The sequence below is a fragment of the Temnothorax longispinosus genome, chromosome 7, assembly GCF_030848805.1.
Source record: "Temnothorax longispinosus isolate EJ_2023e chromosome 7, Tlon_JGU_v1, whole genome shotgun sequence".
NCBI lineage: Eukaryota > Metazoa > Arthropoda > Insecta > Hymenoptera > Formicidae > Temnothorax > Temnothorax longispinosus.
The window spans coordinates 11354828-11372864 of record NC_092364.1 but is presented as its reverse complement, the minus strand read 5'-3'; the positions used below and the strand labels follow the sequence as shown (position 1 = coordinate 11372864).

General features: G+C 38.0%; 1 long non-coding RNA gene across 2 annotated transcripts; it reads right to left on the bottom strand.

The window, feature by feature from the left end:
* Nucleotides 1-6343: 6343 nt before the first annotated feature.
* Nucleotides 6344-16251, bottom strand: LOC139815685 (uncharacterized). Of its 2 annotated transcripts, none has more exons than XR_011732799.1 (5): nucleotides 14742-16251; nucleotides 14576-14684; nucleotides 9495-9706; nucleotides 9214-9408; nucleotides 6344-8418 (listed from the first exon to the last, which is right to left on the bottom strand). It is a non-coding gene; the product is annotated as an uncharacterized lncRNA (long non-coding RNA). The 2 variants fall into 2 exon arrangements; XR_011732800.1 differs by having other exon boundaries at nucleotides 14587-14684.
* Nucleotides 16252-18037: the final 1786 nt, after the last annotated feature.

Here is an 18037-nt window from a genome sequence, read left to right as displayed (position 1 = left end):
GTAAACTTATATATAATGCGTATTAATATCTAGAACGTATCAATATCTTCTTCAACTTCTTCGTCCAGCTCGTATATGTTTAGGCACCCTGTTTCCTGGCAGTTACCGCAAAGATCGGAGCACTTAAGACCTGCTTTTTTGCACCCACAGGACATTGTGCAATGTTTTTTACAGTTGCATGAAACAAGTCGTAAAATTTCATCCGGTGCTGGGGATTCCAACGTTTGGAGAGGCTGCAGATAGTTATTTACTTTGTGCCAGCCCCACATTTCGGGGTCCTTATAATTACCCAACCACGTTTGTACTTGGTGGTAGGCTCGGAATGAGTGTTGGGCAGCTGCCCCCTCTGTTGGTGGCAATGATGGCATACGGGATGTACTTTTTTGTGCAAATTTTTTAAACTCGTTGTAACGATGAACATTTAAATTGATTTTTCCTGGATGTTTTGCTCCATAAATATATAAAAACAGAATTTCTCCAGCTCGTTGAATTTCTTGGGCAGTCGAATTGCTATTGACGAAAATATTATTAACGTGTCTAAGTTCTTCTACTCGCTGCAGCAGATTAACAATTTTGTTTTTTCCCTTTTGAAATATTGCCGAAGTCGTGTCACAGCCGCTGAACGCATGGGCCAGCAAAATAGTTTCTTTTAAGTATTCATCTTCTTGAAGTTTTTGGGAAGAATATATTTGTCTTTCGGTTTTCCCTTTTCCTGGCTTCAAAAAGAAGATGTTATTATTCACAGGTGCTAGAGCAATAGTCAAAACAAGAAGATCTACATCCTCTCCTACTATAGCACATTGCCTAGTCGCAGAAATTTCAACTGCTGTTGACACGATGAGTACGTCAGCATCGCTTTCCGCCTGCCTGACTGCAAATTTTCGAATTTATCTTTTAGCATGGAAATAAGCCTCATTTTATTTTTGTCATTGCGTAAAAATTGTTCTTGGGTCACGGTGGCAACCATGTGTTCCTGAAAAATAATATCGGAGCATGATTTTTTCGCGCTACGCCGGTGTTGTTCGCATCGTTTTGTACTGTTGCCAGCATTGTCGTAGCCGTCAAAGACGATGACGCAATGATCTCCATAATGTTTTTGAACGTAATTCACGTACGCAGAACAAATGTCTCTGTATGATTTGTTGCAGCTCCAAAGGACACGGTGTAATAAGAAGCCTCCATCTATAACATACGTGGTGTCTACTTCTGGAATAACAGTTTCCGTACATTCTTGAAAAATTTTATACATCGCCGATTTATTCGTTTTTCTCATTCCTGCCTCGCAAAACAAGGATAGAGGAAACGGAGCAAGTTCATATTGCAAGAATTCAGGAAGATCCTCATCCTTCTTTTTCGCAATGATAATTCTCTGGAATATCATTAAAGGATCTATTACTGCTCGTTTGTCATGGACCTTGATTGAAGAGTTTACAGCAGCCAGTGATTGCACTCTATTACTGCGTTTCATATGTGCATCCTTGAAACTCTTGTCGATTATAGAGTCATCCATACTAGACTCTCCATTCTCTCGCGCAAGAAAGCAATTTATAATTTCTTGATCCCCGATGACTCCGCTGCTTAAAGACATAATTTCGTTTGATATTTCAAAAGGGTTGTGAGTTTCTAGCCATTCACCAAGTTTTTTCACGTCTTCATCATCTCGTTGCATTCTTGTTTCTCGGGCCTCTACATGCTGCTCTCCAGACGTAAATTGAACTTTACAATACTCCTCGAAACTTGCACAGATATCGTGAAGAATTGGCATTGTAATAACGAAGGACGTGAGGGTTTCGTCCGTTATACCTCTCATGACCGGACCTCCTTTGATTTTAAATTCTCTGTTGAGTGTTTGTTCAATTGTCTGATCTGACCATGTACCCGTCCAGAATTTCTTAGTACGCTTCATTGTGAAGTAGCCACGTTTTTTTTTTAGTTTTATAAAAGTCATTGTCGATAACACCTTTGCAAAAAAAACACGTGTTCCGAAAATCGAATAATTCTTTTTCACTTCTCAACATTTTCTTCCATGTAGATTCATCAGTAGAAGTAGATGCTTCATCTCTTTCTTTTCTTTTTAAATCAGCTGTGATACTGTTCCTTCTCGTATAAGTTTTCCGACATTTTTTATGCACGCGCACAGAAGTTAATTGCATTATCAAGGGACTCTTCCCATCTTCTCGCAGTTTGCTACATTCGAGGATCGTCTGCAATCCTTTTCCCTTAACTTCGAAGAGTGTTTGTGTAGAATCTCTCTCATTGCAGATGAAACACTTTAATTCATGAGCCATGTTTCGCTATGCCTTCACCTGAGAAAGTTCATAAATATTATTATAAATGTTCGTTACAGTTCAATTTCCCATTATTTTTATTATTATTATTTATTATTATTATTATTATTATTATTGATTATTATTATTATTATTATTATTATTGTATTTTATTATATTTACGTTTTGACATTAATATTTGTTTATGAATTTTACTTTAGGTTATGTACGCAGTTTTTTATGTTTTTATTGGTTTAATTTATTAGTATATCAACAATAAATATGCATCCCTTACTTGCACTGTGTGCTCGCCTCTGCATATGAAACAGAAGTTTGTTGCGGCCACTTTTGACGCCCTATATCTCGAATACTACCCGTCTTAAAAATTTGACCCAAAGACCAACGGGAAGCTTACATCATGTATAATGAGATTTGAAATTTACGCCGATCGCAAAAATTTCCAAATAAATTTTTTCGACAATATTTCAATCATTAAAAATTACGGTAAACTGAGGAAAAAAGAGCAACATTATTCTAGCATCTGTTGTTGGTATAATTGTTGGTCACATAGTAATGCCGAATATACTGTTTTTCAGGAAATTTTATAAGCTTCAAATTTGGTCTGAAGCATTTTGTACGTATCTCTCATAGAAACTGAGAAAATTACAAAAAAGTGTGGCAAACCCCATTTTTTACGAAAACTCTATAAGAAAGGCATAATTGAAATGACAATTTTTTAAAAACTTTTATTTCAAAACCGGTTCCACTGCAGGATCACATACATATGCATATAAACTTTTGAAAAAATGTCGATATTATTTTTTCTAAAGTTATTTTATGTCATGTTTTGTAAAAAAACTATAAATTATTAAGAAATTTTTAACATAAACAAATATTTAAAAGGCTATATCTCTGGAAGTATTCATCACAGAAGGTCAAATAAAAAATCATTTTAAAGATAATTTAATAAACTTCAAGAAACATGTGTATTTTTTAAAAAAGATAACTCGGAAGTCCGCCATTTTGAGAAGTGTACTAAAAACCGTTTCTTTTACGGATATCAAAAATACTATTAGTCGTGTGCAAATTGGTCAAAAACCAAAATAATGAAAATTTAATAACCTTTCTATTTGATTTTAACAATTTTTTACGTAGGATTACCCATTTCCGACTTATATTGCGAGGAAATATTTATTCTCATAATTTCCAAAAGTCAAAATTTCATTTAAACCGTAATATTTCCAGAAATATTAGTCGCGCGGTATAACATAAATAATGCATTTTGTAGGTAATTTAATTCTCTTTCACTTTCATTGTATGCATTTTTTACTTTCGGACAGCCAGAACTGAGATATTTTGAAAAAACGCTCAAAGAAACAGCTCTTTCCTCATTTGTCCGATGCTTCAAAAAAATCTATTTTGGGAACTAATGGTCGTACGAAGTTCTACAAAATACCAATTTGCGAGGAATTTTATCAGCTACATTTTCGCTCTGAATGTTCTTTCCCGTGAAACTAATAATTTCCGAGTTATTCGCAAAAAGCTCATTTTTGTACTCTTTTTTTCAAGATGGCGCAGCCGGCTCACGCTCTATGTATGGGGACTTTTAGTATGTTTAAAAGAACACTAAAATGAACCTGTATACCAATTTCCAGCTTGCCGGCAATTTTTTCATCCAAAAATTTTAATTTGACTGGGCTATAAAAAATTAAGTAAACTGAGTACTGCTAAGTGTACAACCGGGTAGGTCAATCACTCAACTATCATCAATGAAGGGTCAGGGGTCCGCTGGACCCCGGGTGGCATTTAAGGGCTAGATATATTTACTCATACAAGTCTCAAAAGAAACTATAAATAAAGATTGTAAAGTAATTTAATTTAATTTATATATTTTATATTTTTTTATATTCTATAATTATTTACTTTTTTGATAAAAACGACTATGTCGTCTAAAAAATGTGAAATACAAAATTGTACTTTTAACACAGAGAGAAAGTACCATTTTTCAAAATTAGTAGAAAGGTGTAAAAAATGGATAAGGGCGTGTGGCAACAATAACTTATTGAAAATTCCTCATCAAAAATTGAGAGACAAAGTTATTTGTGATGCCCATTTTGAACAACGCTTCAAATTGAGTAAAAGGCTTAGTAATATAGCCATACCAACACTGTATTTACCTGGTATATATTTTAATTATATAATTTAACTTATTTGAATATACATATACAATATATGTATATAATATATGTGTAATATATGTGACAAAAAAATTTTTTATATACGCAGATTCCATTGATATATCTATCGATGATATTCCATCACCTTACAATCCTGAAGATAGTCAAAATATAGATTTGCCAGTTACAGCAACAAATGTTGCAAAAACATTAACAGGTAATAATTAATATATAGTGACATAATTAATATATGAAATAATACACTGAGAAAAAATTTTGTTCAACAAAAAAAAAATTATTTAACTCAACAAAATAGTGCGGTCGGATACCTCCAAACAAATGTCAATGTAATAAGAGCTAAGTATTTTGTTCAATTGCTACGATAATTTTAAATTTCATCCAACCAAATTGAGTTATTGCAGGCAAAATATTTATTTGATTCTAGAGTATAATATTTTTTTCGCGTGCCCACATATTTTGTTGTACAATAGATGATATTATTGATTAAAAGTTGACAGTATCAAAACGTATAGTTGACTCAAAAAATGGAATATAAACAAAATCAGTTTTATTCATGAGTAATAATTTGTTTGTTTCAAATGTACTATTAGGTTATTGTTGTTATTATTACAAGGTGTACCTATAATATATTACTACACCTTTTAGTAATAACAAATGTACTACGTATAGTACATTTGTAATAATAAATGTACATTTGAAACAAGTTATTACTAATAAATAAAACTGATTTTGTTCATATTCCACTTTTTTTTTTAGTCAGCTACATATGTTTTGATGCTGTCAACTTTTAATCAATGATATCTATTGCATAACAAAACATGTGTGTACGCAAAAAATAATGTGTGTAAGCCATGTAATATGTGTATATAATGTATGTGAGGTACAAGAGGGTGGCAGTGTGGTCTTGTGGTAAAGCGCCAGACTCGTAATCCCGAGGACCCGGGATCGAGTCCACCTGACCACAGAAATTTTTATATTCCAAACTGCACCCCCCGCACGAGTGGGGCTCGTGCGGAGAAACTGGGCTATCTTTCGGATTTAGGAGAAATTAAATTAAATCAAATTAAATTTGAAATTGGTCGTCAAGCTTGGGGATTCGTTTCAAAGGATTTCCAAGTAATTCAGAAAGTAGTTGGCATCCTCTATATGCATCTATGTTGGTCTTGTTCAGAAATTAAATTTGAAATTGGTCGTCAAGCTTGGGGAGCTTGGGAGTTTTTTTTAATTTTTTACTTCAACAAGCGGCGCTTTTATTAAATTATTAAATCCACTTTTTAAAAAGGCGTGTTACCTGAGTGAATTTCGTTTGTATCGTAAAATTGAAGCCTCTTTTCCGCGATGCCGATTGGCTATCTCGATTGATTGCCGCGCCGTAGCTTGCTTCATCCCGTGAGGGACTGTCATCGCGGAGTGTGGCGAGTTTCGTGCGTGTAGTGCGTCGTGTGTGTCATGATGTGACAGCTCGCGTCGTGTCGCGAGGTTAATCGTCCCGCGTCGTGTTGCGATTATTATATAATAGCATAATGTTAAAGCTAAATAGCGCGCGCGAAGCGCGCGCGTCTGTAGTGTCTAGTTATTAAAAAAAAAAACTTTCAAGCTCCCCAAGCTTGACGACCAATTTCAAATTTAATTTCTGAACAAGAGGATACGTGTTTTAAGATAATGATAATGAGGTCATGCACAGTGCCATTAAGTGGAGAGATGCATATAGAGGATGCCAACTACTTGGAAATTCTTTGAAACGAATCCCCAAGCTTGACGACCAATTTCAAATTTAATTTGATTTAATTTAATTTCTCCTAAATCCGAAAAATAGCCCAGTTTGTCCGCACGAGCCCCACTCGTGCGGGGGGTGGCAGTTTGGAATATAAAAATTCCTGTGATCAGGTGGACTCGAACCCGGTTCCACAGGATTACGAGTCTGGCGCTTTACCACAAGACTGTCGAACTAAATATGACAATGCTGGCAACTAATTTTTATTAAAGATAACCAAATGATAATAGTCCCATCAACTGAACGAAATAGTTGAATTATTTCCGTCAATCAACATTTAACCGTTTGTTAAGTAGACTATGATTAAGTTGGGTTGAATAAAAAATTGTTGCATTAATCAAATCTTCACACAACTATACATGCGCGTTTAGTTTGTTGAACAAAATTTTTTTTTCAGTGTAGATAATGGAAGAAAAGCGTTTTTTATATCTTATAAAACTGTGAACATATTTTTACAGAATGTTGTGCTGATTTGCCAGTTACAAGTGATTTACAGTTTGATGCTAATGAGATTGGACAGATAGAACAAATAGGTATAATGGCCAACATTTATATATGTTTTTTTAAATATATTATTTAATGTTATTTATAATCTGTTTTGTATTTATATTCTATTTTAAATTACTTTTAGATACAGCATCTATTAATTATTCAAATATAGACACCGAACAACCAAATTGTTCAACATCATTAGTTGAACAAATGGGTCCAATAACTTTGCAAGTTACAAGTGATGATTCACAGTTTGATGCTAATGAGATTGGACAGATAGAACAAATAGGTATAATGATCATCAATATTTAATCATTGATATCAAGTTTTTGTTTTATATAATACGAAGGTAGTCTGAAAAGTTTTGAGCCTAACATCGACTTAAAAAGAGACATGTTGAAAAATTTGACCGAATTTGACCAAAAAAATAATGTTTGAGGCTCAAAACTTTTCAGACTACCCACGTATATATATATATATATATATATATATATATATATATATATATATATATATATATATATATATATACCGTCCTGTCAGTGCGCTCCGCGACATTTCACACACGTTTGTCCAGTAACTTTGTCTTACTTCGTAGTTTCGACGCCGCATATTTCAAAGAAACGTAACGCGCGTTAAGACGCGACGACTTGAAAAAAATATATAAACATACATGTAAAGAAAACGTTTGCGAAAAACTTGCGACGTAAGATGTACGGCGTCGAGTACGAGAATACGACACGTGTGTTAAGGCTCTGAAACTGTAAAGAACGCGTAAACCAACAGAAAGACGCAACGGGTTCAAAGCGAAGAAAAAAGACGGCACTGGTTTTATACTATACTACGTCAGACGTGACGTTAGTGCAAGACGTCACTTGGGAAAACGACAGAAACGCGCCGCGGATCTTACGTAAACGTACAAACGTCGAAGGTCGACCGCGTTTCTTAACTTAAACTTCTTTTTAACAAAACGTATCTCTTTCGATAACTTTCGTGAAAAAATATATTTAGATAAACGAACGTTTTTAGTTACGCACGCACACGTCGAACGCGGTGTTCGGTGTCTGTTGACGCTTTATATATATATATATATATATATACCATCCTGTCGGTGCGCTCTGCGACGTTTCGCACACGTCTGTCCAGTAACTTTGTCTTACTTCGTGGTTTCGACGTTGCATATTTCAAAGAAACGTAACGCGCCGTAAGACGCAACGACTTGAAAAACATATATAAACATACATGTAAAGAAAACGTTTGCGAAAAACTTGCGACGTAAGATGTACGGCGTCGAGTACGAGAATACGACACGTGTGTTAAGGCTCTGAAACTGTAAAGAACGCGTAAACCAACAGAAAGACGCAACGGGTTCAAAGCAAACAAAAAAGACGGCACGACGTTTGTACTATACTACGTCAGACGTGACGTTAGCGCGGGACGACACTTGAAAAAACGACAGAAACGCACCGACGATTTCACGTAAACGTACAAACGTCGAAAGTCGCGCGCGTTTCTTAACTTAAACTTCTTTTCAACAAAATGTATAACGGCCTCGTTTGTCGACGTCCATGTCCTCGGAGTAGTGGTGTCGCACTCTTCTGGAGACTTTGTTTATCAGATGTGCTACGTAAGTCTTGTACGTTACCGGCGCGATTGACGTACAGACGTATTTTTGTCTTAGTTCATCCTGAAAAACATAGAACGTATTAGAAACGCGTGTCGGATCGTACGTTCTACGATACATTTAAAAAAAAAAGTAAAGTGTGCAAGTAGAAACCTGCACCGCGCTTCCTCCGACGTTTTAAGTGTGCAAGTAGAAACCTTTGCTCACAAAGCTTCCTCTATTTGTTTTGGCTTCCTCATAGAGGAAGCTTTGTGAGCAAAGGTTTCTAGGGACCTTTGCGTACGTCGAAAACTGAGTCTACGCAACCAACGCTTAACGACGTCGATATAAACGAGGAGTAGAAAAAACTGAAAACGATACGAAACATAGAACGAGGGCGCGCGCTCCAACGTTGCGGAACGTAAAACCGAAACAACGCGTTCTGCAAAACGTCAAACGTTTCGTAAAAAAAACCCCTTGCGTCGTAGCACGTTTTATTACGTTTCATATCGTTTTAAGTCTTTTCTACCTCTCGTTCATATCGACGTTGTTAGACGTTGCGTGCGTAGTTCTGGACGTCAAGAACATTCGATAACGTTGGCACCGACATACCGACACACCAACACACCGACACACCGACCGACATTTTTTAAAATAGCGCGTTTTTGACGTTTTAAAACATTTTGAACACCGTGGCAAAAGTAACTTAAAAAAAATGTTGTTTGCGAAAACAAAGCTTCCTCTATAAAGAAGCAAAAAAAATCAACATTTGACGATCACTGACGATAAAAGTAGCGTAACTACTCGGAACGGTAAAAGAGAAACATGTATAGAAAAATGTTTCGTATACAGTAAAACGATCGACACTGTTACGCATACCTGAAAAATATCTGCGGTCACCCTTAAAGTGAATAAAAACTTCTTGAACAGCATCTCGTCGAATACTTGCATATAAACATCGTTTGCGTTTTCCTGCATTTCTCCTAATTCTTGCGCCGACCGGCCTATGATTTTCTCAGCCGTTTCACCAAAGGCAATTACCCAACGACTACCTGTTGCGTCTGATAGATTCGTCTGAAATGTGTTACAACACGAACGCAGATATCAAAAAATACTTTTACGCGAACGAACGAAGTACGCGGCAAAAACACACGACATACATTTAACAGTAAGCGATACTTGAACGTTGACGAGTCCTTGTTACACTTGTCGCATCTAAATACTCCGGCAGATGTATTCTTGGATACGCCGCCAGTCGCAGACAGTCTTGCTCAGGAAATGCGTCGTCGTGCTGTGCAGTGCTGTGCTGTGCGACAGAAACTCGTCTTTGCCAAGATACGGTACGATCCTCTACACGTGAGGTTTTTTTTATCTAAAATATACGTTACGTATACGTGAATTTTTCAGATTTCACGGAATATTTAGAACGACCGTTACGTTGAAGCATTCTTTGAAACGTGGTTCATGTATAGAAGTTTTGATCGACGTGATCCACGTTTACGTTTAACATCTTGAAGACGACGTTCTTCGAACGTAACGTCAACGACCATTCTTCGACGATTTCGTCGACGACTATATAATACTTAATATATTTTAAAACGTGCAAAATCTTAAACGTCTGTTAAAGTACGTCCTCTTAAAATCAGAAAGCTGAAAAATATACTTGGTTTTGTTCGTCGTTTGGTTTTCCTAAAGTGCTACACATGTTTTGACGTTAACGGCTAAAAAAACATAAAACGTTAACGTACTAGAAAATACGGCCATTATTTCGTAAGTCGCGACAACGTTATATTAATAGGGGTATTCAAATAAGTTAAAGTTTAACGGTTTGACAGGTTATGTCGGGTTAAAATCGGGTAAAAAGTTATTTTTTAAACTTTTAACCCAAAGATTAATGTGATAGGTTAATGAGTCACTTGTGTATTTTGCATAACTTTAAAGAGTAGCGCGCCCAAAGTTAATTACGTAACTTTTTACTCGACTTTAACCCGACGTAACCTGTCAAACCGTTAAACTTTAACTTATTTGAATACCCCTAATATAACGTACGCACGTAACGTGGAGCTTACGCCGTTTTAGACGTTGTTCAACCTCTTGAGCGTTCATTTATGTTATCTATATTTGTTGTACTACACTGCTACTGTAGTCTGCACGTTGTTTTGTAGCTCGAGTTGACATACCGAAGGCTGACATAGAGAAGTAACTTCAGAATGTCGAAGAGGATGTACAGAAACCACATGGTACGTGACAAACGTTCATATATAAACTTGTTCGTTTACTTTTATCTAACCGTGTGTGTTACGGTACTTTAGACATATTTTTCGAGAAGGCAGTGTGTGAAAAAAAACTATAGCGTTCAAACACTAACGAAAAGGACGAGCATGATACTTAAAGTCACGCAGTGTCGTACACCCAAAACCCTAAAAAGTTTCAAAACGCTTCCAGTTCTAAAACGTGTTTTTGAAAAGCGTACGTCAAGTCCTGAAAGTCAAGCTAACAGAGAAAATGTTGATATCAAAGGTACAGTATATCTTGCTTCAGCTAAAGATTTTGCTGCAACGTATGGAAGAACCTCGTTGCATCTTTTTACGTTCGTTTTCTTTTTGATAACCCGTAGTGTCTCGAAAACGGTCGTTGCCCAGTGTATCGTCAAGTGGTGCGGAGAGCGTGTCGGAAGACAGTGACGCGGTACCTACGGATACGGAAAGCAGTTCAGTGCCTGACGAACGTTCTGACAAAAGTGAGGATAGCGAGACGTCTGACGTGAGTAAGGAAAACGATGCTAGAAGAAGACGTAAACAAAAAGTGTCGAACGCTTTGATGAAACCTTTACTAAGACGTCAGATACAAAGTACACCTAGAAAAACAGAGAGAGCACGTAAGATTGTTGCTTACAAGGATTATGTAAGTTTACGAGAACTATCTTGAATCGTTGGCAACGTCGATAAATAATATTTTACGTCAAATCTCGATGTATATTTACATACGTACGTTTTTTTTAAAGCACATAAAAACCGTCGAGTACTTTGACGCTCACGCAGAAAAGATAGTTACGTCTGATCGTACATTAGGAAGACTTCGGAACGCTCGTCTTACTGAAGAAATACTGAAAGACGTATTAGGAAATCAAAATCATCGTTCTACGATATATAAGAAACGTCGTTGTTCCGTGACAGAGACGCGTAGCGCGTTCTTTTCTATGTGACACGTTATATTGAAGTAAGTCCGAAGTAGTATAGTTATAGAAAATGTTCTTTGATGGTATTTTATTCTAAGATGTATGTTATATTTTAGAGAAGGTTACAGTCTGTTGCTTCCGGGAGTAGAGTGAGTAGACTCAAAAAGGACGTTAATAAACGATTTCCATACGGAGCGAGCAGGTCATCCAACGTTAGTTCGAAATGAATTTTTTCCTAGCTTAACGTTGAAAAATGTAAGCGAACGGTCTCGTGTACGTACGAATGACCGTACGTACGTAAAAAAATATTTAGAAAAGCTATAGTATGTCGTAAATGTCATTTCAGATACTCGATAACATACGAACGGATTTATTAACGTTAGCGTGCTCAGCGAATCCTATGGCGTGTTTCGAACTTCGCGAAACGGTCACCCTAAATTTAAAAAATGATTTGATCGGAGTTTTCGCTGGAGTTCTGGGCGCCCCCCGAAGAGTTCTATCGAAAACTATTAGGGTCCGAAGCGTTCCGACCGATATTTCAAAAGTTACAGCTCTTCAAAGGGTCGCCCTAAATTTAAGAAATGGTTTGACCGGAGTTCTCGTTGGAGTTCTGGTCGCCCCCCGAAGGGTTGTATCGAAAACAATTAGGGTCAAACCATTTTTTAAATTTAGGGGTGATTCTTTGAAAGACTGTATCTTTTAAAATATTGGTCGGATCATTTCGGACCCTAACAGTTTTTAATATAACTCTTGGGGGGGCGTCCAGAACTCCAGCGAAAACTCCGGTCAAATCTTTTTATTTTAGAGTGACCCTTTGAAGAGCTGTAACTTTTGAAATATCGGTCGGAACGCTTCGGACCCTAATAGTTTTCGATAGAACTCTTCTGCGGGCGTCCAGAACTCCAGCGAGAACTCCGGCCAAATCATTTTTTAAATGTAGGGTGACCTTTTGAAGAGCTGTAACTGTTAAAATATCGGTCGGAGCGCCTCGGACCCTGATAGTTTTCGATAGAACTTTTCGGGGTGCCACCAGAACTCCCGCCAGAACTCCCGTAAAATCATTTTTTAATTTTAAAGGTGACCCTTTGAAGGGCTGTAACTTTTGAAATATTGGTCGAATCGTTTCGGAACCTAATAGTTTTCGATAGAACTCCTCGGGGTGCCATTAGAACTCCCGCCAGAACTCCGGTAAAACCATTTTCTAATTTTAGGGGTGACACTTTGAAGGCTGTCTCTTTTGAAATATTCGTCGAATCGTTTCGGAACCTTGCAGCCGCGCGCATCACAGGAGATGACCAGGGGACCGAGGGCAGCAAAGACGAACGGTACCCGAGCAATTGGTTGTAAGAAGGCGACACGGCGTTCCGAGGAGGGGAGACGAATCCGGGCGATCGCCCGTCGTTTTGTTTTAGCTTTCAATTTTCGTTCACAGCTAAAGATGCAGATGTTTGTTTATGCCGGCGATCCCATTAGAAGCGATATTAGGGTTAAGAGTACAACACCGCGCCATGATTTTTATTAGTTTGCGGTTCAAGCACAATAGCACCGAGCATAAAGGACAGGGGAGGCTCCCACGCAAGCAGCCAGGAGGCCCCCCCCGCAACACGGTGGACAAGCCACGGCAGTCCGCAGGACGGGCGAATGACGTTCGGCAAAATGGCGGACAACGCGTGCGAAACGGCTAATGACCAGCCTCGGCGACTCACCGAGGCCCGAAAGGTAGGCGACGCGGAGCGGCGTCGCGAAAATGTCGCGCGGTAAGAAAATGGCGGACCGTCCGCGAACTAGAGAGCGGCGCGATATACGCGGAAATGACCGACCCCTGACCACAAGGAGAGACGCGAGAAACGTACTGCGCCGGTAAAAACCCGAGTCCGGTGACGCGGGTAAAAAATAGCGGACCGTCTAAAAATTTTGCGGCCGTGGGACTTGCGCCAGCATGATACGTCCCAGACGTAAGCGCGGGGGCCAGAGATGACCCATACGAAGTTGACGACGCGATGCGGGAGCGTAGCCGCGAAATGGCGAACCGTCCGCGACTTCGCACCAGGTGCGTCGTCCACGGGAATAAAGTACCCCTGACACCGAGGGGCACTCCTCCGAGTGTCCGTAGTCGAGTCCCGACAAAATCCGTCAACCGGAGAACGAAATAGCGGACTGTCCGCGATCTCGCACCAGGTGCGTCATCCTCAGGGAAACAACACCCCTGACGAACGGGAATATCACAAAGTCGATCCGTCGAAATCTGACGACCGGGAGACAAGTTACGGAACCGTCCGCTATCTTGCGACCTAGATCTCTTCCACGGGGAATGATCGCGGAAACCGCGTTACCAGGTCCCAAATAACGGTCAGGAAGGGTCGACGTCGTCGGCGAGCCTGGTGCTCTGCACCCGGACGTCTTCTTCGAGGAAGTCGTCCGGAAAGACATTGTACGCGCGAGAATAGCCTAGGCGCACAGGTCAGCGTCAACGACCGGACTATATTGTCAGCGGTGGAAAACCACTACCTCGGCATCAGGACGGAGCGACCGCGCGAGCGCAACGCCCATGGAAATTTCCAGGGGAATCGGCGTAAACACCCGCGTGGAAAAATACCGCGGTAATATGCGCAGTTAGGAAGCTTCGAGAAAAGAGAAAGTCGAATAGACGTCGAAGTAGTGGCCGATATCGATGGTGGGGAGCTCAAGCGAGACAAACAACTCGAGGCAGTCTCTCGGGAATCGTTGTACGAGTAACACGTAATAAGCCTCGCTCTTTCATCGTCGCGGTAAGTCACGCGAGCGTTATACGAGTGCGCTAATAATTTATCGGCAACATCCTTAACAATCGAGAACGCCCGCGGAACGCGTTAATTATCGCTTTTACATTGGCGAACAGCTAATTTAGGCCGAAATAACTTCGTGCGTCGTAGCAAAACGGGGCGTGTGTGCCCACGTATACGAGCGTCCGACATCTTGTGTGACTTAAAGTTTTGTGAACAACTATCACTGGAAATCAATAATATTGAATAAATTAAACATCCTTTTCGTAAAAGATTTCAAAAATTATTCAATTGGACTTACCTTCTACTTACCTGATCCATTAGCGTCGATCACTCAAAGTCCCACGTTGATTCTGGAAGACGGTGGCGATCCTAATCGGCGACGGCGATAATCCAGCGGTGGCAGGATCCTGAAAAAAAAAGATTAATTAGTCTAATTAATAGTTCGAGATATCGACGATACTTACCTTCTCGGTGGTTCAAGGTCAAACCGAGTGACGACCGTTGATTCCAAGGACACACAGCGTTGATTCGTGTCTCCCGTAGTACCGTCCGGTTACAACCTAATAGTTTTCGATAGAACTCCTCGGGAGGCCACCAGAACTCCCGCCAAAACGCTGATAAATTAATTTTTTAATTTTAGGAGTTACCCTTTGAAGGGCTGTAACTTTTGAAATATCGGTCGGAGCGCCTCGGACCCTGATAATTTTCGATAAAACTCCTCGGGTGGCCACCAGAACTCCGGTAAAACCATTTTTTAATTTTAAGACCCTGAAGGGCTATAACTTTTGAAATATCGGTCGGAGCGCTTCAAACCCTGATAGTTTTCGATTGAACTCCTTGGGGTGCCACCAAAACTCTGGTAAAACCATTTTCTAATTTTAGGGGTGACCCTTTGAAGGGCTGTAACTTTTGAAATATTGGTCGGAGCGCTTCGGACACTGATAGTTTTCGACAGAACTTTTCGGGGGGTGTCACGTCTGACGGTATAATCACCGCTATATTCCAGCCGCATAAATTTTTTGATTTCTATCCTTATTGCCCAGCATCTGAAATCAATATTATAATATAATTATCACTTTTTAAAATAACTGTCACAACAACCACTCAGCTGATGCTAGCACGCGTTCTTAAAACAACAGACATGAGCCTAGAGAAGATGGCCTCCTAAAGGTACCCTTTCAAGCTTAAGTTCCATTTTCATGAATCACACTATAAACTTTTGGACAATCGCTTGTTAAAATTCCCCAAAATCACTAAAATTAATCGTAAATAGATATTACAAACTTTATGAGATCCTTTATGCAATATAAATCAGTTTGACACGCGGATCTAACGAAAATAAATGTATGTTCTATAAGAAAATTAAAATAAAATATAAATAAAAAAATAAAGGCAAATTATTCATAAGAATATAACCTTTTGTGCCTAAAGAACATTATCACGCTAAAATAATAATTATCTTACTAGCATTTCTCAAACATGATTGTTATAAACAATTAAAATTATATCATTATCCATCTTAACTAACTAGAACATAAGAATCACCTCAAAAAACCAATCGACTTTCGTATATAAAATATTTTCATTCCTTTTAAAATATAATAATTAACAACAGAAAATTAATAACAATGTAAAGATTAAAGGGATCAGTGTGACGTCCTGGGTGATGCGAGGTGGCTCGATCCGGCAGAACGTCTCCGTCGAAATTGTGACGTCCTGGGTGATGCGAGGTGGCTCGATCCGGCAGAACGTCTCCGTCGAAATCAATTTTTATGGGTTCTTCTTGCAGTTAAGGAGGTAAAACCCCAGGATAATTAGCTGTTGGTCGGTGATGTAGATTATGGCTCCTTGGATCCGTCGAAGGTAGGTAATTCAATAATCTTTATCTTTCTTTTGATATAAAAGAGTATGATATTTATTGTAGAACTTTTACGATACAAGTGGCTTATGTGGGAGGATGGAACAAGTATAAGATATGTGACCTTTCCTGGCTCGTTCCACACTCTCCGTCGAGAGGGTGAAAGATTCTGCTTTTATACAATTTTGGAAACGGTAGTGGGAGGTGACCGCACCTCGTTACAATGAGTCATAAGGCGTTGCCTAGCGGATGTGAGTCTACTTCTAGTGGTGTGGCTCGCTTGCCAGCAATGAGTCATAGGGTGGTATCTTGAAATTCATTACCTTATATGGTCATGCGTTGCGCTCTGCTTCGACATATCCATATATGGTCTATGCGAAGACTAGATTCACTCGAATGAGTCATACAGGTGACTCGTCTGAATTCTATTTTTATTCTCTAGTCTAACAACGGTTTGTATTGAGAGCGATACCTACTTTCATTATAAAATTTCAATATGACTTTTATCATAAAAGAAAATAAGAAATCTTTAATATTTTAGTTTTAAAATGTGCAAATATATGTTGAAAATTATTTAAGTTTCTTTAGACATACTTTACATACAGTAGAATAGTTCAATAGTACAATTAAAGTCATTATTAGTATGTCTAAAGTATAAAAGATATTGCTCTTTTCGTCTAACAGTTACTATAGTATATCTGACTCTCTCTTTCTCTCTTTCAGATCGTACAATACTCGCATCTCGCTTGGATTCGTGTTCCTTATGCTACGCATAATACAATTTTATCTTTTTTCAGGTTTGTGAGTAACGCTTCGGCACTTGACGCTCGATATTTATACTAATTTTAGTAAGTATATATATATTTGTTAATAATAATATTGATGAAAATGATTTTAACAGTGGTAGTGATGTTTCTAATATCTTGTTAATAATGTATCGTGCAGGTAGGAATGGTTAGCATTCTCATTAGTACAGGAAATCAATGAAATTAAATTGTTTATATAATAAGATTTTTATTATTTTTATATCTCGCGAATGGTTGGGAATTTGATAGGAGTGTATAGGAAATATATTGTAGGACTTTCACTAAAGTATAATATAGTATTGGAAAATTTTATTGTTGATATATGTATTTGTTAACCCTTATTTGCCACACTGGGATCAAATCAACCCCACGACCATATTCCCTTAATTTTAAGTACCGAAACCTATGAGGAGCGGGTCTATAGCGACATCTGTCAATAGTTCAAGCAATGAATTTTTTTGTAAAAACAGCCATTTTTTTATTTTTCTTTTACTATTTTAATTTTTGTATTATACATAATTTTAATTTTTGGCTATATAACCTACATAACTTTTAAAAGTAAGCTTTTAAAAAATTCTAAAAAAATTAGCAAGTTAAAATATATTGAATAGCTTATTTGTTATAACAATTTTTGTCGCTGGGGTAGATTCCACCCCAATGTGGCAAGTACGTGACGTCTACAGAAGTGTGGCAAGTAAGAGTTAATAACAAATTATTAATTAAATAAATTGGTACTCTTTAATTCGAGTATTGATATTGTTATGTTCTCTTTATTTAAAAGGTTTTGAATTTCTAATATCATCTCGTTTATGAGCATTCGTTATTTTATTGTTATAAATATTTCGTAAATAAACAATTGCAGAAATAAAAGTTATTATCATTTTTCGTAGGTGTACTGATGCAGAGTTTACATGCGCGGTCAGAATTCGTGTTTACCCGAACGAGTTTTCATCCACATAATTGTTTCATCCACATAATTGCCAATTATATGGACGAATGCAGACGGAGGTATGTATTTTGTTAATTAATTAGGTGTAGCAAGTTGTTAAAAATTATGTTTTTTATACGGGCTTGAAGAGGAAGGTTCAAACTTAAT